Below are 20,252 nucleotides of genomic sequence, written 5' to 3' on the forward strand. Positions count from 1 at the left end.
CCCTGGCATCCCCGAGCAATACAGCATCAGTCCAGCGCCAAAGGGGCTCTCGGTGAGCTCCCCGGCCGCCCGATTTCTGCAGGGTCAAACACTGGCTCCTTCTGAATCCACTGCATGCATCGTGAGCCATCCAGCTGGCTCCTTCTAGGAGTTAATCGAGGTTTCCATTAGTCAAAATTAATGACCACCAAGAGTCTGTAGTCATCACATGGCTCCCACTGCTGCATCCTTAAGGGGGGAAAAAAAAAAAAAAATCACTGGCTGTCACCGGAGCTGGCAGTGCTGGAGTGCTGCATTTGAGCTGGCAGGGGACCAGCGTGTCCAGTGGCACTGGGGGGCTGGCACAGACCCCCGGCAGGCCTGGAGAAACCCTGGCCCCTGGGTTCAGCAGGGAAAGCTCCCACGCTCCACCATGGGAAGGCAAACTGGGGGCAAAAGGGAGTTTACCTCTCTGTTTACTGGATATATTTTTTCCCCTTGGCACATTTCAGCCAAAAACACTTTGGGATTTTGAGCATGTGCCAGAGCAGCTGTGATTTTTTTTTTTATTTCTCTCTCGCCTTTTTTTTTTTTTTTTTTTTTTTTTTCCAAATCATTTTGCTGAGTCTGTGTGAAAATGCCCCAGAAAGCAGTAAAACTTGTCAAGATGCTCCTAACGCTGGCTTGCTTGGAACAGCACCTCCGAAGGCAGAGACCCTCCCCGAAGCATTGCGTGCCAACAGCCCCGGGGCCCTGCCACTTCTCTGCTTTTCTCCCCAAGCTGGGGACAGGGACACCTCGATGGGAGGAGGTGACATTTGTGTTCAGCTGTGACCCGTCTGGCCCTGCTCCATCTCCAGTCTTGATGCTGAGCAAGAGGCAGAGTTTGGAGCAATGTGGTTTATGGGTCCCCATTCTCAATTGCGGTGAGAATTATTTGGGCAAAGCTCTTGGGACAGAGGTGACACATGGGGTTAAAGTGGAAGGAACCGGGTCCCAACCCAGCACCCAAAATGCCACGGCCCCTGGCAGGGAGCTGGCTATTGGTGTGCAGGGCACAGGGGACCCCTGTCCCAACCTGTCCCCTTTCTCCTGGCATAAGGTCCTTTTTTGATTAATGCTCATATTGAAGCTCGTTTGAATTAATCGGCGAGCAAGACCTAGGGACACGGTCCTGTGGGCTTCTCTAGTGTCCACTATGGGGCTCTGGCCTGGTGCCTTTTCTCCACACCTTTATCCTGCTCTTTTGTTAAAGCTCAAAGTGATGCTAAAGGGGCATCAAGGCTAATGAGAGGAGGTGGAAACTGGGGTGCACCCAGGGCAGGAGCAGGGCTGAGCTAAAACTCACACGACGGGCTTTAATCACAACCAGCCTTCTCCCTTCTGCTGGGCAAATCACTTGTCTGTGCCTTGGTTTCCCCCAAAGTAAAATACTAGTACAAAGGGGACACAGTGAGACATAAATAACTTGTTTTTCTGGTGAGGGGCTTGGGGAGGGGACAAGGACAAGGTGGCCCCCTCTGACCTGGGCTCCCCCAGCTTCCCCACTGCATTGCCAGCACTCTGCACCCCCCCAGTCAACGCTAACCCTGGCCAGCAGGCAGGAAAGCATCTTTCATCAGACAAAATCAGATCAGCACTTGGCTCCCAGCGACAGGAGCATGAGCAGTGTGGATGAAGCAATTCCCCCTGTCCCTTGATTAATAACAAGGCAGGCCTGCGGAGCAAGGGAGGGGGGGGGCCTGCTGTTTAATTGACTCTGTGTTTTTGAAACAGCAGCTTAATGACTAGGTTCAAATTAGCCAGAATCACCTTTTCATCCTGGGGAATTGAAATGAAACGTGGATTGCTCTGGCACGCCCTCCCCCCCACGCCAGCCTCTTAAAAATACATCTCCAACTAAACCAGTTGCATTTCTCATACTTGGATTTTTCATCTTTTATTAAGCAGATAAATTGTCATTGTTTAAAACAGGGATGAAATTCGTTAACACCCATGTAAATCTCCTGGTTTTAACTGCAGAGCCAGGGATGAAGCTGTGGATGAAACTCAAATAGGAAAGCCTGAAATGCTTGTGCCTGCAATGAAATTATAAATCCACATCCCGGAGCAAATGAGCAGTAGGAGGCAGCCAGAAATCTCCCTCAGCAGAAGCACTGGGCTGCCGCAAGGAATGAAAGTTGCAAGTGGAACCGATAAGGCAACCAAACTGGGAGAGCTTTTGGCCTTTCTCCTGGCAGCATCCTGCACAAACAGAGCCAATTCAAGCAAGAACATCTAATAGGGGAGCCCATGGCATTAAATCAGCCTGGGATTCAGTGCTGTGCCCTGCTCCCTACCCCTGATTTCTTCCCTCAGTTTCCCCATCTGTAAAATGGAGGAGATGCTGCCAAACCCAGCTTGAAAACCTCTGTCAGATGCAGAAAATGTAAGTGAACCATGCAGGCGATGCTTGTCGGCTGTCACGCAACAGATCAAGGGCACAGGACACTCCGCTTCCACAGCCCCTGAGCCCTGTGACCAGCAAGGGTAATGCCAGCCGGGACCAAGCGGCGACGAACAGAGGAGAGCAACAATTCTGCCCTGGCAGGCAATCAGCCCTAACGAGGGAGCTGGCCTCGCTCAGCCTCAAAGCCTGATTAACCAAATCATCCCTATTTGTGGGAAGCTTTAGAGGGAGCAGAGAGGGACAAGAGGAGAGCTTCGAGGAGGGATGCCTAACGGTGAGCACTGTCTCCATGTGGGGTGTGGGTGCTGGTGGGGTGCCCTGCGACCTTGGCATCTTCCTGGCCCTGCTGCGGCTGCCCGTGAGCTTGGCACCGCTGCGAGGGGCAACGGAGCCCGCGGTGGGGGTACCAATGCAGGAGCCCTGGCTGGGTTTGGGGGCTGTGCTCGTTCCCGCTGTTACGGAGCTGTTTGGGCTCCGCTGTCCCAGTTTCCCTGTCGGATAGGGGGGAAACGGCCGCGTTGGTCCATCATCATCCTCACCTCCGCGGGGTGCAGCGAGAGGAGCTCACGGTGAGGTGGGTGCCTGGACGCTGTCCCAGGGCAGGGTGACACGGGTGGGGGGATGCCAGTGTAGGGCCGGGGGAGCCGTGGCGGGGGGGGCTACCCGGACACGCTGGTTTGGGGCTGGGGGGGGGGGGGTGTGCCTCCCCTTTGGGCACGGCAAAGCGGGGAGAGTGGGGGGACCCCCCCCCCCCGCCGCGCCCGTCCCCGCATTTCTCCGCGGGCTCCGTCCGTTCCCCCCGCCCAGCCCAGCAGCGCAGCCCGGGGCCGCGCATCGTCCCCGTCCCTCCCCCGCGCTCCCGGGGCGGCGGGGGGCGCGGGAGGGGGGGGGGGGGGGGGCGGCTCCCACGCCCGCTCCGCCGCGCCACGGGCAAGCGCGGCGGGGAAAGGAGCCGGGGCCGGGCCGGGGTCCGGCCGGAGCCGCCCCCGGGGCTGCGGCTCTGCCCGCGCCGCCGCCGCGCCACGGGCAGCCCGGAGCCGAGCGGTGAGTGCGGGGTCCCGGGGACGGGAAAGCGATGGGGGACGGGGACCGGGACCGGGGAGGCGGGGGAGCACCGCCGGCTCGGGCCGCGCCGGAGCGGATCCAGCGGGGCCGGGGGAGGCAGAGCCCGGCGGGGCGCACACGTGGGGGTGGGTGGGGGGGGTGGGGGCCCTGGGGCCGCTTTCCTTCACCTTCCCCCCCCCCGCCCCGACACCCCAAAAGCGGCTTCCCGGGGTCTGCCCGGCCGGTGCCCACCGCCCGGGGCTGCAAGGCCCCTCTGCTCCCCGCAGTCTCGCCCTGGGGCCGGGGGAAAGGGGCTCAGCCCCGCCCGGGGGGGCTCGGCGGTGGGGAGCAGGGCTGTTGCCCCCCCCCCCCCCCCCCCCCCGTGCCGGGTTGGCCCCGGGGGTTTCAGTGGCCTCAGGCAGGCGGGGGGGGGGCTGCACCGGGAGGTTCAGCCTGACCCTGCCCGGCTCCATCCTCCGCCCTGCCCTCGGCTCCGGAGGGTCGGGTACCTGCAGTCTCCCCGCTGTCAGGGCTGGGGCCGCTGCTCGTAGCTTTTCCCTGGCAGACCTGAGGGATCCGAACATCGCCAGGCGTCAGGAAGGGTCTTCCCCCATCTCCCATCGCTCCTGGTTTTCCCCCCAGTCCTGCAGCTTCTTGCTCCTCGCCACCCCAGGGCCCTGCCTGCCCCCTTCTCTCAGCATTCTGGATTATAGGGCTAGGTGGGTTTTCCTGTCAAAAATCCCAGGCTTGGTTTAAATGCAAATGTTGCCGGGGTTGTGTTTCTCGGGGAGATGGAGCAGGCAGCAATCGCAGCATACGCGGCTCCTATCACTGTTCTGGAATAGCAGCCTGCCTCTTCCGACTCCAGATCCAGAGTACTTTTGTGCCAGTTTCTTAATCCACTTGCAAAGCGGATTGAGCTAAAACCTGACAAAAGGTGCTCTAATTCCCACAGCGTTCGCGCAAGGGAGCAATTGCAGAAGAGCAGCTGCTCTTTAAATTCGTGCCCAGCCTTACCCTGAGACGAGGTTTTTGGGAAGGAGAAAAGATAACGGAAGCGAGCAGAGCGCCTGCAAAATAGATCGAGAGCGGATCGGAGCGTGGATCCGCATCCTGGCAGCACCCAGAGCGTGAGCCCATCCCTTCGGAGCAAAGAGCATCATCGGCTGCGCCAGCCGGAGAGGCTGGAGCCCGGGGATGGGACGGGGTTGAGGACACTCGGTGGCCTGGTGAGCACCAGCCTGGGCCTTTCAAAGCTCCCACTTGGTGTTTGGTTTCGTGGTTTGGTCTCGGCTGCCGATGCGGTGCTGCCCGCTCTCGCCCTGGCTGGGGATGCGCTGCCTGCGGGCAGGAGCCTGCCCTGCCCGGAGCGGAGCACCCCGGCGGGCACTGGGCTACCCAGGTCCAGCCCCGTGGCGGGGGAGACACCATGAGAAAAGCCACATCCAGAGAGGGAAAGTTCCTACAAACATCTCTCAATCAAATCACAGGGAATTTTAAAAAAAAAACAAAACCAAAAAAACCCACAAACCTGAAAAAGCAGTGGCCCAGCAGCTCCCAGCAAACCAAACAGATGCTTGGTGCGATATGTTCATGTGTGTCTTTAAAGCTGGGGCCAGATTCTGTTGCCGGCCTCAAAACTGCAGAAATTCAGGTGGTGACCCCTGCAATAACCCACTGGTAAAGGGGGGAGGGCCTTGGGGCTTTGCACCTCAAAGCTTTGCCCTTCACCACTGCTTCATCAGCCCTTACTAAGCTGCAGGATGGAGACTGGGGATAAGGTCCCTGCTGTCTGCACCCGGGGGCATGGCAAGAAACGTGGCACGCTTGATTTAAACACGAGAATAATTCAAGATGTGTTGGGGAGCTGCCAGTTTGACAGCCTGTGATTGATCTGGTTTAATTTGAGCTAATGTATTTATCATCGGCGTTTCTGTGTCGCTCATTAAGGTGGAGGGGAGGGAGCATTGTTGTTGCCTCTTGCTGCTGGAGGACTGGCAGTGCTGGGTGAGTTTTGGCCAGAGCAGCTGGGAGAGGTGGCTCTGATCCCCCCCCCAGTGTTTCTGATGGTTTTCAGAGGTTGTAAGAACCCCACTTGGATGTCTGCAGCCTTTCCCAAAGCCCTTGGTCCTCAGCTGAGCTGAGCTTGGCAAAAGATGCTCTCAAACAGAGCAACACCCAGTCTGCAAAAGAGCCGGAGAAGCACCCCGAGAGCAGGGAGCAAACGTGCTCCCACCGGTGCGGGGAAGTAGGAGGCAAAGTGGTTTCATGAAAGAGTTGGGATTTTGGGGTTAAAAATCAGCAGATTTTGCTTTTATCCTGCCCTATTGGGAGAAGGGAGCTGGAGGGCCAGAGAAACGGGAGCTGGGTTGTATCTCACCCCTCTTGGGCTGCCCTGCTGAGCTGCCCCGTGGCATCGATGCCCGGGCTGAGCGAGGGACTCTGCGGTGGCAGAGCCGGGACACGGCCCAGGCCTGGCCGGATCCTGCACCGCCTCCTCCACCACTCAGCCCTTCCCAGGGGACACACTTGTGCTGATCCCTTGCCAAAGATAGCAGGGCCGGGGGCTTTTTTTTTTTTTTTATTTGCTGTGCTAATCCTGCATTGCAAGATAATGCATCCCTTGCTCGAAGGCCCTAACCTAATCCCCGTGCTTTCCCTCCAAGCAACAGCACGGGCCCAAATTAAACATTGAATTTGAAGCCTGATGGTACAGACAGACAAGAGTGCCTGGTTGTATTTGCACTTGGCGTTTAAAGGCTTTAATTTGATGTGGCTGGAATCGATCCTTTTCAACTGTCAACAAGCCACTGTTTTGTCCTCAAGCATCCCACCGGGGAGCAGGTGGCCCCTCTGTGCTCAGCGGCGTGGGGAACAAAACCCGCCAAAGGCAGAGGAGCTGGGCTGCTCCAACAGACACGAGCCCCGTCGTTGCTGCGTTCGCATCCCCAGGACAGGAGCAAGCTGTTGCCGTAGCCCTGGAAATAACACTGGGAACGTAAAGCACGTGGACGGGTGCGTTTTGCGTGGGCAGCAGTGATTCCCGCGCCGCCGGCTCGCTGTGGCGTGGGCAGCCCGGGTGGGACGGCTGCTGCCAGCAGCGTTTCCCCAAGCACCAAATCCCACATCTTGGAGCTGAGGGACCCAGGGGCTGAGCGAGGCCATCCTTGAGCTTGTCCCCTGCTGTGCTGAGTCACCAGGGGGCTATAAAACATGCAGCCCGTGCCTCAGTTTCCCTGATTGTAGACAGACGTAGCCCGGAGGCCTGGCTCTGTAGGTTTCTATGCTCTCTCAGACAGCAAAAATCCTGCTGCCTCTCTGTGTCTGCAGCTGTGAAGCGATGACTGAATTGTCTGAGAAGGGCAGAGGGAGCATCGTGCAGCATCTCTCGCGTCCCCGGGCAGGGGCTGCAACGCGGGGGCAGAAGGTGCTGCCGATGGAGGTGCTGCTGGAGCTCAAAGGGCCACTTTGTAAATCCTGGAAAAACACCAAAACGAACAGGCGAGGGCAAAAATCTTCAGAGCGCAGATCTGAGAGGAGATGAAGGAAAGCAATAAAACCCAGGAGAGCATTGGGGAAAAGATGCCAAGAGCTGCTCCAGCTCACCGGCCGTGGTAGGGAAATTGATTGGGCTTCGGGCGTTATCGGTTGGCTTTTCTAGGAGGATATTTTTGAAGTTTATGTGGGGTTTACCTTGAAAGACAAAGCAAATGCTTCCATGAGGGTTGGCTACGGGGATGCAGGAGCAAGGAGGGCTGGACCACGGCATCGCTTGGCAGTTGGTGGTGGGCACTGGGCAGCCATCAGCAACAGCATGTGCTAGTTTCTCCTTTTGATCCCTTTGCTTTCAGTTGTGATGCTTTGGGGCTGGCCCTGGGGTGCCCCATGCCTACGGGGTGTTGGAGGTGGGGGCTAAGGGAGGGCAGGGCATGGGGCCGGGGCTGCTGTGGGTGGCAGAGTGGGGAAATGGTACTTGTCAGGGGAGAGCAAAGCCCTCCCCAGCCCTGAGCAGGGGCTGCCCTTCCTTATTCCTCATGGGAAATGAGCAAACTGAGGGCAGGAGCAAACTCACCCCGGTGTGGTCAAATAGCAGGGATTTGGGTGGATAATTTGGGAAAACTGTGAGAAATGTCTTCCCTGTGGATGATTTAAAAGGGGGGGAAAAAAAAAAAAAAAAAGAGGCTAACCATGAAGGGTCTGGGCTGCGATCCCCAGGCTGCCGCGGCGCCTGGGCATCCAGGCGGGCACCCAGTGGCAGGATCCCGGGTACCAGCCTGGCCCGTGCCCTTCTCCTTCCTGCGCTGCCCAGCTCTTTTTGTGCTTTCCTGCCTTCCTCCCCCTGAATTTTCCAGGCCACCATGAGCTTCACTGCAGTTTGCAGTCCCATCCATCATATGGGTTTGGTTTTTAAAGCTGCGTCCCAGCTCTTAACAGCTCAGACCTGGAGTGCCAGGGCTTCTTGTTCAGCTCCCGATGTGCCAGCCAAAATAGCAGCAGCCACATACTGTAGTGGAGAGGAACAAGTGTCATCGAGGATTAAAATGACAGATCCCAGCATCAATGTCTCCGAGGGTTTGTGCTTTATTAAGCAACAATGAGTTCATGGGAAAGGACTTTCACCCGGAGCACCCGTTGTGTCTACAAGAAAAGAGAACCGGGGACTATATTTAGGTTTAGCCGGGTGATGGGGAGGCAGGGCCAGGCACTTCAGGAGGTGAGCTGGGCATCCTCGGCCTGGCGAGGGTGAGCCCTGTCCCTGCAGAGCCCGGGGAGGATTTGGGGGGGTGCGGGGACCAGGTGATGGGAACAGCTCGGCTTCAAGGTGCTGCAGAGGGACAACCTGCAGTGCTGCGGGCAGGGGAGCTGGAGGGATCCCCTTGCCTGTTCAGTGGCCTGTTCGGGGTCTCGCATGCCCAGACCCACCTCAGCCATGGCCAAGGGCATGTGGAACAGCTGGGAAAGCCCCTCAGAGCAGGTTTCACCCTGTCTGCAACTTGCTCGTGCGCAACATCCATCCTGTCACCAGGTTAGGAGAAAAGGGGGGGGGCTGTGACCCTGAACATGAGCTGATGTTTGTATCCATCAGTCCCTTCCTGATGCTGCACGGTCCCTCGTGCGGTTCCTTCTCCCTAAAATGTGGTTTTGTGATGATGGGGGGTTATTTAATAGATCAATGTTTTATCATTTTGCCTTAAGGTCTCCCTCTTCCCACCGCCCTCTTCTATTAAAAATTCATTGTTTCTCCCAGATACCGTTGCTAGAGGGAGACAGGAAGAAATAAAGGAGGTTCTTGGAAAGGAAGAGGGAAAATATTTAATAGGAAGAGAACAGAAAAAACATTTGAAACAAATATTGTCCCTCTTTCCCTCTCGCTGCCCTGGGCACAGTTGAGCCCAAGCACTGCCCCTGTCACGTCGCAGGGCCCCGATGTTCCCAGCAGACTCAAGGAGGTTGTGCGGGACCTGGGGTGAGCCCGGGCAGCAGGGACAGTCCTGCTTCTGCCCAGAGCTGAGGAACCCATCGCTCTGAAGGTGGCAAAGTCTCTTCTGGCTTCAGAGCTGGGAGTGTGGGTACATCGTGGCTCTTTCCCGCAGCAAAGGGAAGCAGCGATAACGCGGGCCTGCAGCGGGCTGGGGGATGCGCCTGGCCTCTGACTCGCCTCCAGAAAAGTGCCCCCCGAGGCTTTGGTTGCTTTTCCTGCTCAATTTGGATGCTGTTTCAGTCCAGGTGGATGAGAAGGTGCGTTTGCAGGCTGAAATAATTTCGAGGGGTGCTGGTGGGTTGCATGCTGTGGGGCCAGTTCACCTGGCCCTGGAACACGAGGAACTTTGGCTGTAACACAGAGCTGTCAGGCAGCCAGGCTGGCTGTAAAATAACCAAAGTTAGAGGAACAGCAGTGCGCTGCCCGTGGGGATGGGCTGTGGCTGGACCGAGCAAGGCTCAGGAAGGCACTTTCCATCTTCAAAAGGCCTCTTGAACGCTTTCCATCTTCAAAAAGTCCTGGCGATGTTCCTCGCGGGTCAGTAAGCAGCAGCGGTTTGCAGAGCACCGTCCCGCAGGGCAGGGTAACTAAAGTGGCTCTGGCCGAGCATCCCGTCCAAACAACATCAGCCGAGTCTCTGCAGTGACTCTGGTTTATGGATACTGTAATACCTCAAATTAGGCAAGTGGGTTTTTTTCCCCTTGAGGGGAGCAGGAGGTCTTGAGCTCTGCGCCCAGCGCCGTGTCCTGGCTGCTGTTTCGGACCCGGTCCCAGCGGTACAGGCAGAGGAGCAAACCACGAGGGTGGTTGGTGCTTCTGGCCTCTTTTTCCAGAGGGTCACCCAGACTGACCTTCCCTGTGATCAGGACAGCTGGGCACCAACTCCTCAATATTGCCAGAATGAGCTATTTTGTATTTTTCCATTTAAATCTCATTTGAAGGAAAGTCCATCTGGTTCCCTTCGTGCTGCCAGAGGAAAAAGGCTGCTCTCAGGTCAGCTTTCTACGGGGCATCTCCTCGCTGGAGACCCAGGCGAGATCGCACGGCCAGGACCTCTGTCTCTTCGCCTTTCCATCGCAGCAACAAGGTGGGGTGGAGCAGGGCCCCCATAATTGAACGCTAATTGGGGATGGCAAATGAGCAGGACCCTGAAATTGCAAGCTGAAGATGAAGTGACAGAAATGAGATTTGAATTGTGACCTTTTTCCATAAGCGGGAGTATTAACTAAGTGTGACAAATGGAGGGGGGGGGAAATAATCTTGCCTTTGTTAGTCCTTGGGCCCGGGGCTGACGTGGAGCTGGGGCCTTTGGTCCGCTCCCGGGGAAGCACAGCTGGTGATGCTGGACATCCCTCCTAGTCAGTCCAGGGTTATTTTGGAGGCTGGACCCTTTCCATCATCAGTTCAGGGAGCAGTTTCTCTTCTTGCCTTCAGGGTCACTATTTTGCATCAAGCACCAACCTTGTGGCAGAGCACTAAGGGAGGGTCCCGCTGGGGTTTGGCACCGCTGCTTTTCCCCTGCCTTGCTCAGCCCTGCACCAACATCTGGCAGCCTCTGGAAATTCAGGCCCAAGTTGTTTGCTGTTGCAGTGGCAAAGGGGGTTGTGATCTCATGGATCGGCCTCATCCATCACCAAGCGTGTTCCTGTCACAGCTGCCAGGTTTTTTTCCCCCCCGTGAGTTTGCCCCGAGGTCCTGGCTGGGTCGTGGCTGTCGCTGGCCCCTGAGTTACGGTTCACGCTGGGACACGGGCAGAGCCGTCCCCAGTTCAGGGACCGCTCGATGCTGGGCTGGGCACCTATTGCTGCTGGCTCGATACCGTGACGCTGGGGTCTGGCTCGGCTGACTCCATCTCAGTGACTTCCCACTTTCCCAAGACTCTTAAGAAACAGTTTTTTTTTTTTCCTCTGTTTATTTTTTTTAGCAGCTCTGCCCTGTCTCTCCATTTCTCTCTATGGGGTTATTTCTGGCTGTGCCTCCTCAGAAGCTGGGAGATGCCACGTCCATTCTGGGCTGCTGCTGCGGGCAGGTGGAGCTGAATGTTTCCTCCTTCCCTGATGGTTTTCCCAATTTTCCTATTTACTTTTGCAGAAAGATGCTCTTTGGGGGTAGGACTCTAAGAAAGAAGATTTCATCGAAGATTTCAAATGAACAGCCTGTGACACCCCTTCCCCAATAACGCGTCACTTTTTTATTGTTCATATTTCAATAACTAAAGGTCAAACGGAAGCCCGGCTGGTTGGAAGTCTGATGTTAATTACACTAATGAGCAAAAGTCTCTGGCTTACTGCTTCATGCCTCACTCTCCGGGACCCTGGGACAGTATGACGTTGGCCGGCCAGACCCTGAGCACTGTTGAGTGTCCTGCAGCTGTGAGCAGCAGCATGGGGGTGTTGAAGGGCTCCTGGGGTCCGTGTTCAGGGCTCCTGGGGTTGTGGGCTCAGGGGGGCTGCAAGTCTCATGGTCAGGGATGAGCTGCAGATTCTCTGCCGTGTGTGTCTGCTGGCTCCAGCTGGGAGGGTTGGTAGGTGTGTCCCAAGGGATGCTCCTGCCCTAGAAGAGCTTGGCTCCAGCATCCTGATCCGGTCCTCTGGAGGTACAAGTGTCTCTGCTGATTTCATGTGACTCCCAGGTCCCATTTGGCTTTTGGTTTTTCTGCTGAATTTCTTCTTCAAGAGGCTCCCGTGCACAGAACTTGCACCGGAGCCTCCTTGATGGAGAGGCAGGTTCTGTGCGGTGCCTGGGGAGAGCAGACTCATCCCCCAGCACCTCCATCAAATTATTTGAGAAAAGAGTTAAAATATAAGTTTTAAAATACAAGGCACATGGGTTAGACAGTGGCGAGTGCTCTGATGGTACAAACACATGGAGGGCTGGGGAGTTGTGCCCCTGCGGCCAGCGCGTGGGACCGGAGGAGGTTTTAGGCCACTTCACCCACATGCTGGTGGGTCCCATTTCACAGGGATTAAAATGTATTTGCAGGCAAAAAAAACCCTGAAGTAACCTGAAACGGAGGTTGCTAAGTGACGCAGGAGCTGCCAAAACCAAATGCAAAGACCATCAGCTGAGACCCTCATCGTTCAGAGGGCTGGGAATGATGGGCTCACGTAACCCGTGTGGGTGTTTGTTAATCCAAGCCCAGGCAGTCTCTAAAGTGAGCTTAAACGGCACATTCACACTGCACAGGCAGGTCCAGAGGCAAAGCTGCTCTGTGCTTTGCTGCCCGCCTGGAGAGCAGGAGGGGGCCGGTAAGCACAGGGAGTTGAGCAGATTTTGGTTTATTGCCATTTGGTTTCAGCGGGTTCGCAGTAAATCCATAGGCATGTCCAGCTTGCTGGAATTTGTTTGAAATTTTGCTTTGTCCATCCCCGGTGGCAGAGCCTGGCCTCCAGGAGCGGCAAGCCGAGCTGTGCTGTCACAGTTGGACTTAACTCTTGGATGGCAACGCCTCCGAGCGTCGCCCGCGGTGCCCCCTCCACCCCTGCCAAAATGCGTGGAGGCGCAGGTCCCGGGCACATCGCTGCAGTGCAAAACAAACCCCCTCCCCTCCCAGTTATCACATCACTTGGGCAGCAGGGGAGCCCCACCTGCTCTGCAGCTGCAGGCACCACGGACCTGAAACAGGTATTTGTGCATCGACACCAGCGGGGCTGTGATCCCTCGAAGCACCTGCACTGGATTGACCCTCCAGACGAAATCCTTGCTGAATTGCCCCACGTTGTAGTCGCTGGTGGTGCTGGAGCTTCCCCCTGCAGGTGTTGAGGGCAGGCTGAGATGTTTCTGGGTTGTTTCCCTATAGCGGGGCTTAGTTTGGGTTGCTCTCGCCTTTAAGTGTTGGGTCTGAGTGACTTCCCCACGGCTGTGTGCATCAGCCACCCGTGCTGCAGGGTCCTGCGTGGGGACGTTCCCCCAGTGAGGAGATGCCATCGTGCCTGGGATCTGTGCTGGGCTTTTCCCATCCCGCTGCCAGCCCTGGGGCAGTCCCTGTCCCTGTTGTCGCAGCCCGGAGAGGCTGGTCCATCCCCTGGCTCCCCCAGCAAAGCCTGGCAGGAGATTTCCTTGCTGCGATTGCTAATGGGGGGGGATTTTTAGCACGGCTCCTTCCTTGCTAGCTGCTTCCCTGTTGGCGTGCGTCCCTGCCAGGGCACGACTTGAATTGTGTGCGTGTGCATCCCCACCGCTGACAGCAAAACGGGAGCGTGGGGGAGGATGGGGTGAAGGGCCGAGTGTATCGCTGTGACCTTCTGGCAGCTGGAAATGTGGGTGCTTCCCCCCCCACCCCCCACCCCCGGGGAGAAGTCCAGCTCCCCAGGCAGAGTGGACAAGAAGAAGGTCTTGGAAGAGGGAATGAACTGGGGTTGTCAGTCACCAGTTGAAGCCCAGCCACTTTGCACCCCTCCAGGCGTGGGGGGGGACGGGGACACCCGGCTCGGGGGGGGGGACGGGGAAGCGGAGCCCCTGCCTGGCACCTGCACGGCTGAGCCTGAGCCGGTGGGTTTTCGGGGAATCCCTCTGTCTTTTCCTTTGGGGTAGCGATGCGTTTCCTGGAGGAATTTCAGCTTTTCTGGAGTGCTGCACACTGTCAGTTCTCCGGGGGCCCCGAAAGTGAGGTTTTGCCCTCCCGTAAGCAGCGGGCAGGGGACACCCACCCTCCTGGGGGTACCTCTTGGCTCCCCATTGTCACCGGGGGGTGTCCCCACCCCAGTCCTAAGGGGTACGAGCCCTCTGCCACCGGGTCTGGCTGCTGCTGTAGAGCCGCGTCCTTATTTCCCTGCTGTTCTCCACCAGTTCCAGGTGAGGGAAAGCTCCTTTGTCTAAGGCTCCCCAAGCCTCTCTCAGCAGGAATTAAGCTCCCCAGTCGCTGCTGCTGCCCTTGGGCAGCTCGGCCGGGCAGGAGCAGGGGGCAGGGGTGAGTCGGGGCAGCTGCCGAGCTGTAACAGCAGCATCTCTGCATGGGTATAACCGAACGGGACCCGAGTCTGGGACCATTTGTGGTCTGTTAACCAGGAGAAGCTGGATTTCCCCTCAAAAAAAGGAGCTATTTAAATTCCCTCTTTCTTTGTTACAGGCAAATTAAACCTGATCCAGAGAGCTCAAAATTAGCAAAACTGTAGCAAATCATTTGCTTGCGGGTTGGTGTCCTCCATCTCCTGTACCAGTTGTCAGGGCTGGGAGCGTGTCTCTCGACCCCACAAAGTGCCCAGGGCGGGGACACGGCACAGGGGGTCTGGCCAGTGGCACTTCTGCTTCCAAGTTGGGGTCGAATCTCCCCAAAGGAGAGGATCCCTGGAGAGCTGGCCGTGGGCATCCGCTGCGTGGGTGCCGTCTCCTCCCGAAATCCCTGTGTGTGATTGCCGGGAAGCGTTGCCGCGTCTTCCCTTGCTCCACCCCGGAGCTGGCCACGGTGGTGGTGGTCTCGGCTGCTCTCCTGTTTGTAAGAGGATTCTTCAGGGTACAAAGTGCTATATAATTTTATATATATATATATATATATATATAACTAGACAAGCTGCAATGGTCAGGTCATTCATCGGGCTGGAGCAACACTAAGGGTCCTTCCCCTCTCTGGGAGTTGCCTTGTGTGCCATGTCCTTGGGCTTCGGGGGCATTTATTTGAGATTTCTGTGCTGGACACTCTGGAAAGGTGATTTACAGTTGTCTCCTTACGCTGTTTTCTCCAGAGGAGCTGAGGCTGGCTGTGCCGGACACTTTGCCATTTAAACGTCCCCAGTCTCGGATGCTGGAGCAGACCCAGATGTCGGTGCAGCCCCGGACCTGCAGAACGGTGAGTGCTCCCCGGGCTCGAGTGGGGTGAGGAGGGGTCAGCATCATCACTGCCCTTGCACCCCACTGGGTTTGTGCGCTGGGACGCTTGAAATCCAGCTCATTTTGAGCTCCAGGCCATCCCTGCTTGGTGGCACTACCTCCCGCCTCATCCCCACCCTCATTTTGCAGCGTGGAGCACTCTGTGCTGTCGAGCTGGAGGTTTATCCCACGTAACAGCTGAAAAATCTCCTGCCTGTTGCCACGACCCCAAAATGAGCAAAAAGTAACTAGCGGGGACGTGATGTGCAGCTCAGGGGTGTAAAGCTCTGAGGTTGCTGGCAGACAGCAGCGGGGACCCCAGCCTCGGCCACGCCACGATGTGGGCGCAGCACCGCTCAGAAGAGCAGCGGTTCAGGGTTTGAACAAATTCCATGGGATTTGGGAGCCCATCAGCTCCGTCCTGGCAGCGGGACTCTGGAGGCTTTGCCCTTGCTCTGCTGTCGAGGTGCCAGACATGGAATTAAGTGATAAGGCCCTGCCATCGCCTTCCCCTCCCGCCTCGGAGACTTTGACTTTTGGGAACCTCTTTGGGGCTGCATATGGGAAAGGAGATTCTCTCCTGGTCCCACAGCCACAGCTGATGCCCTGAAGCTGTAGATCTGGGGACCGACGCCAGCGTGTCTCGCTTCAAATGTCACTGCTAGCTGCAATCTCCAGCCTGGAGGAGATGTGGGGGTGGCGCAGCTGGACACCCCCCCCCCCCCCCTCCAAGGCTCAGCTGGCCCCTCCAAAATCTGAGCAGCAAGGCTGGGAGGGATCTGCTCTCTGCAGGGCTGGGACGAGTCCCCTGTCCCCCTCCCCTCTCAGGGGCTCATTACAGTGTGGGGGTTGGTTACTCCCACCTGGCAGGACAAGGTATACTTTGCAATGTCAAGCGTTATTTCACCCTGTAATGGCGTTTTGTTTTCTTTGCTCTCTGCTCCCATGATCATAATTGGGATGGCAATAAAATTTCCAATGCAGCAGCTGTAGACGGGTCGTAAAAAATGCATTCAGCCCAGGATTGGTGCTGAGCAGAGCTGAAAGGTGGAGGGAAAGCTGTCGCTCCGCAGTCCCCTTGCCTGGGATTCCCGCTCCGAGCAGGGTTTCCAGCAGATCAGGGGCTCCACATCTGCACCTCTCACCCCTCTGCATCCGCAGAGGCTTGCTTGCAGAGCTACAAGTTTGTTTTCCTCCAGAGAGCTGAGCAGTTCTGCTGGAACCAGGTTGTTTTCCACCCATGGCTGCCTCTCCCGCCCTGTTGTCAGAGCAGACATCTGTCAGTCTGGCCTGTCAGTCTGTTCATCCTGCCCACGAGTCCCGCGGTCTGGTCAAATGAAAGCATCCCCAAATGATTCATCGCCCTCCCGAGGTGCTGTGCCTGGCAGCAGCCGGCCCCAGGGCTCTGGGCTCCCTCTTTGGAAGGAAGCTGGGCTCGCCAGCATGCCGGGCACCCCTGCACCCCCCCCGCCGTGAGTGAAGGCACCCCAGGGGGCTGAGCCCTCGGGAACAGGGTCCTTTCGGAGGGTTAAGCCTGGAAAGGGCTGTTGTTTTATCCAGGAGCCTCAGGGAGGTGGCCAGGACTACCTTGACTTAATTTTGTGCGGCGCCTGGCACCTCAGTGCTGCTGGCAACCGGGCTCGCGGGTGCCACCGTGGTGCAGGTAAGGGATTAGGAGTTGACTTTGCCATCAAAGCTCCAGCACTGGCAACTAGTGGCACTGATCACAGCCTGATTTATGCGCCGGCCCTCCGAGGGGCTCCGACCAGCATCACCCAGATGCTGAGGGGAATGAACGACCTCATCTCACGAGGGCTGGCGCGTTGGACCAGGTGGACAAATGAGGTCGTTTGCAGGGGCAAAGCCTGTGGGGGGGGCAGCTGGCACCCGGGCTGCTGCGAAGCCATCGGCCGGCAGCGCGGGGAGGGCTCTGATGGGTGCTGCTGGCCGGGCTGGGGCTGGGGCTGGCCACATGTATGCCAGCCCGAGCACTCCACACCCCCCCAAGCAGTGTCATCAATCAGCTTTCTGAAAGGTGGCTAATTACAGCATATGCTTTTCTGTTATGATTATTAATCACCCTGCTTCTTCATTCATTGCGGAGCTGTCAGGGTCAGAGGAGCAAAGGCGCAGGGTCCCTTCGTGTGAGGAGGTGGCACATTCTCCCTGCTGCTTGGGAGCCCCTTTGGGTGATGTGTCCTCAGGACAGGGGTGTTCCCGTGGCGTGTCCCCACCACCGGCCCCAGCACAGCCCGTGGACATCCAGCGAGCTCCCTCCGTCCCCTCCCACGTGGCTCCAGCCAAGCGTGGCACACCAGCTTTGGTGCTCTCCTCCACCGAGGTTTTGCTCTCAGGGTGTTGCTCCCAGGCTGTGTTTCACCAGCCCTGGTGCAGAAGGTAAGCGATGAGCTCGTAAAGCGGCCGCGCGCCCCGGGAGGCAGGAGGGGGAGCCAGCTGCAGGAGAAGGAGCAAATTCCCCTCTCTCATTTATTGATCTTTATTTGTGTCTCCATGGGGGCAGGAGCCCTCGCCAGGAGCGTAGCCCTGTTTTCCGAGATGGTCTGCTCGTAGCCAGGAGACGTGCGTGCCTGACTGTCACGTCTGTGCTGGCCCGGGGCTGTTACGAGCCTGGGTTTTATAAATCTCTCAGCAACGTCGTGGCGTGGGCTTTAAAACTGACAGATGCCTGCAGGACATCTCCCCGGGGGCTCAGACTCCCCATCCCCGCGCCCAGTGCTGGGCCGGGAAGAAACCTGAGTACAAGCAAACCTTGGGCCTTGGGCTGGTTGAGATGGGGAGCTTGGGTTCACACGGGGAGCTTTGCAAAGCCCTGAGTCCCCGGGCTGTATCCTACCCTTGGGGAGAAGAGGAAAGTGGTTTTACAGGGGGAATCTTCTAGACCTGGGCTGCCTCTGAGCTCGTTGCTGGGTCGTGTCCCAGCTGGAGGGGGTGCTCAGGGGACAAGGATGCCATGGGGTGTCCTGGTGACAGACAGTGGTGGCAAAACGTCTGGAGGAAGGGAAGTCCCGGGGATGTGGCCTGTCAGCCTGCATTTGCCTTCCAGACCCTCATCATCCTGCCTGTGATATTAACGGGCTTCTGCAGATTAAAAGTCCTCACTGCACAGCAGAAATTTGCTGGGAATCCTCAAAAAAATAACCCCCCCCTGCCTGTCCGAGGACCACTGCCACTGCCTAAAGCCAAGTTCAACTCAAGTGTTTCTGACAGGTGCTAGTGGAGCAGGTCACTGGCAACAAGATGGTTTTGGGCACAGTTAAAGACGGGAAGTTAAGCTCAGCCTTAGTTCCTGTGTGGCACTGAAGTTGTTGAGATCCGGGTCAGGTTCACTCTCAGCCAACGTTTCCCAGGAGCAGCTGAGATTCAGATCTGGCTGGTGGATTCAGTCTAACTACTTGGGTCAAAATAAGAGTATAGCACCCACTTGTCCTGTTCCCTCCTTCCCTTGTTTTAGAGGAGCTGTTCACCTTGGTAGATAAATAAAGATGCTCGTGGAATATTAAATACCTCCCCAAAGCCCCTGTTGCTGATGAGTGGCTTCTGCACCTCGTTCCCTAGTACACGCAGTGACCTTTTAGAAATGTTGTACTTTGTGATCATATCTAAATGTCTTCTCTCCTGGGAGCATCTTGTAGAGATAGAGATTCAGACATGATGTCTATCAAGAAAAAAAGCAGATTGCGGCCAATCTGTGGCTGCCTGCGCAATATTGCCTGGGCCACGTGCTCAAGAATCATAAGGTTGTCTCTAAAAATAAGTGGTGGCTTCTTTCGAGTTGTCTCCTTGGCATCTTAGCTCATTAGGGAATCCTTGTTTCTGGGTTTTCGCAGCATTTGCGAGGGCTGGGAGTTTCCACGTGGGAGGAAAGTGGAGAGTCCTGTGGTCACGGCTGTTGAGGACTCAGCTAGGACTCAGGATGGGATCACAGGGTGTGAAAACGGCTCCATGAAGACGTCAGTCGTGGCTTTTTCTGGGTAGAAAGGGTAAATCCTCCCTCCACTGAAAGCTCACGTAGTCTTGCTGCTCCAGCATTGTCCCGGCTGGCCCCGAGACCTGGGGCTGTTGAGCAGGGGAGACGCGTGAGATGCAGCAGCTGCCAGTCACAGAAATAACTCCCTTCCGTATAAGGTTTTCATGTTTTTCAAGCAGTTCCCTTAAGTCATGCTTCGGGACGTGTTCTGCAGTGGCCCAGCAGGAGCTTGTCTCCTCACACAGATCTCTACTGCCACGCTTTCTCTCCCCATTTCTGCAAGGCGTCGGGAAAATCTGCTTCTGTTTGAGCTGCCTCCAGAGGGACACAAGGGTGACTGTGGGGAGCACGGCGGCCACGGGTCCCAGCCCTGCTGCTGGACTCTGCCATGGCTTCGGGTGCCGGGTGCTCTGGGGAGCCCCCGGCCTCGGGGTGCTCTGGGGAGCCCCTGGCCTCGGGGCACTCGCCAGGTCCCGCAGGAGGGGGGGGACACGCACCATACGGAGCCTGCCGGGAGCCTTCCCACCCCCAGGGCTGTCCCGCCGCCCACCCAGCCGCTCGGTTCTCCCCTCTGCTCCTCCAGCTCTGCCCTTCTGCCTGCCCCAGCCCGGCTTTGCTGCGGAATGAACTGACCCAGAAAAACATGCTGTGGGTGCACTGAGAGTGGCAGAGGTGGGAGAATTTATTTTCCGGCCAGACTCTGATGGGATTAGGAATAAATCTCTGCTAGGTAATTCTCCATTAGGTCTGGTGGTGGATTTCCTTTCTTCTTACCCCCAGCTCTCTCCTCCTCTCCCTTTTTCAGCTGGATTATTCTCGTGCTTGGTTTGCTAATTGCCTGATCGCTAGAGCCTCGTCAGAGCAAGGCACAGGAACATCACTGGCCTTCTCTGACCCTCTGAGTTTTCTGCCCTTTGTTTACGCCTCAGCTCTGATTTAATGTCCTCCGCTCCCCAGCATAAGCTGAGTTATTTCTGCTGCCCTAAGCAGAGGGAGAGACCTGCTGGTGTCACCCCTGGAGCCAGGGAAGGTCCTAGGGATGCCCTTCAGCTTCTCATCATCACCTCCATTCCCCCAGTGTCCCCCAGTCTTTTCTGGGGCTTTTCCAAGCTCAGTGTGGCCACAAACCTGCTGGTTTTGCAGTCTCGAGGCAGTGGAAAAAATAAAGCTGCAGGATCCACAGGTTTATTTTGGGGAGGTGGCATGAGAAACCCCGGAGATGCTGAGTGGCACAGGTCACCTTCAGTCCTCATTTCACCGCCCCCCAGAAAACACCCGTGGTAACTGTGCTCTGCTGTGAGCCAAGCGGCAGCTGTCAAAACAGGGTTCAAATCCCCGATTTCACATTCAGCCATGGAAGTTTGCTCTGTCAGCTCTGAAAAATGCCTAAAAGTCCCCCCCCCGGGGCCCACATCAGTCCATGGGTGCTGCAGGTCTATATTGGTGGTGTCTCTAGTGAAAACTGAGCACAAAGCAGACTTCCTGGGGACCCTGATTTTTTCTCC

General features: G+C 57.0%; 1 protein-coding gene across 3 annotated transcripts in view; it reads left to right on the forward strand.

The window, feature by feature from the left end:
- Window positions 1–608: 608 nt before the first annotated feature.
- LINGO3 (leucine rich repeat and Ig domain containing 3) overlaps window positions 609–20,252 on the forward strand; it is a 28,510-nt gene continuing 8,866 nt past the window's right edge. Inside the window, exons 1-2 of one of the 3 annotated variants that reach the window (XM_042794756.1) lie at window positions 609–3,472; window positions 14,636–14,739. The gene's annotated coding sequence lies outside the window, so the exon portion shown is untranslated. The remainder of the gene's footprint in view (window positions 3,473–14,635; window positions 14,740–20,252) is intronic. The other 2 variants (XM_042794757.1, XM_042794758.1) reach the window with 2 other exon arrangements.

Source organism: Tyto alba, unplaced genomic scaffold (assembly GCF_018691265.1).
Source record: "Tyto alba isolate M040663 unplaced genomic scaffold, T.alba_DEE_v4.0 Super-Scaffold_20000042, whole genome shotgun sequence".
NCBI lineage: Eukaryota > Metazoa > Chordata > Aves > Strigiformes > Tytonidae > Tyto > Tyto alba.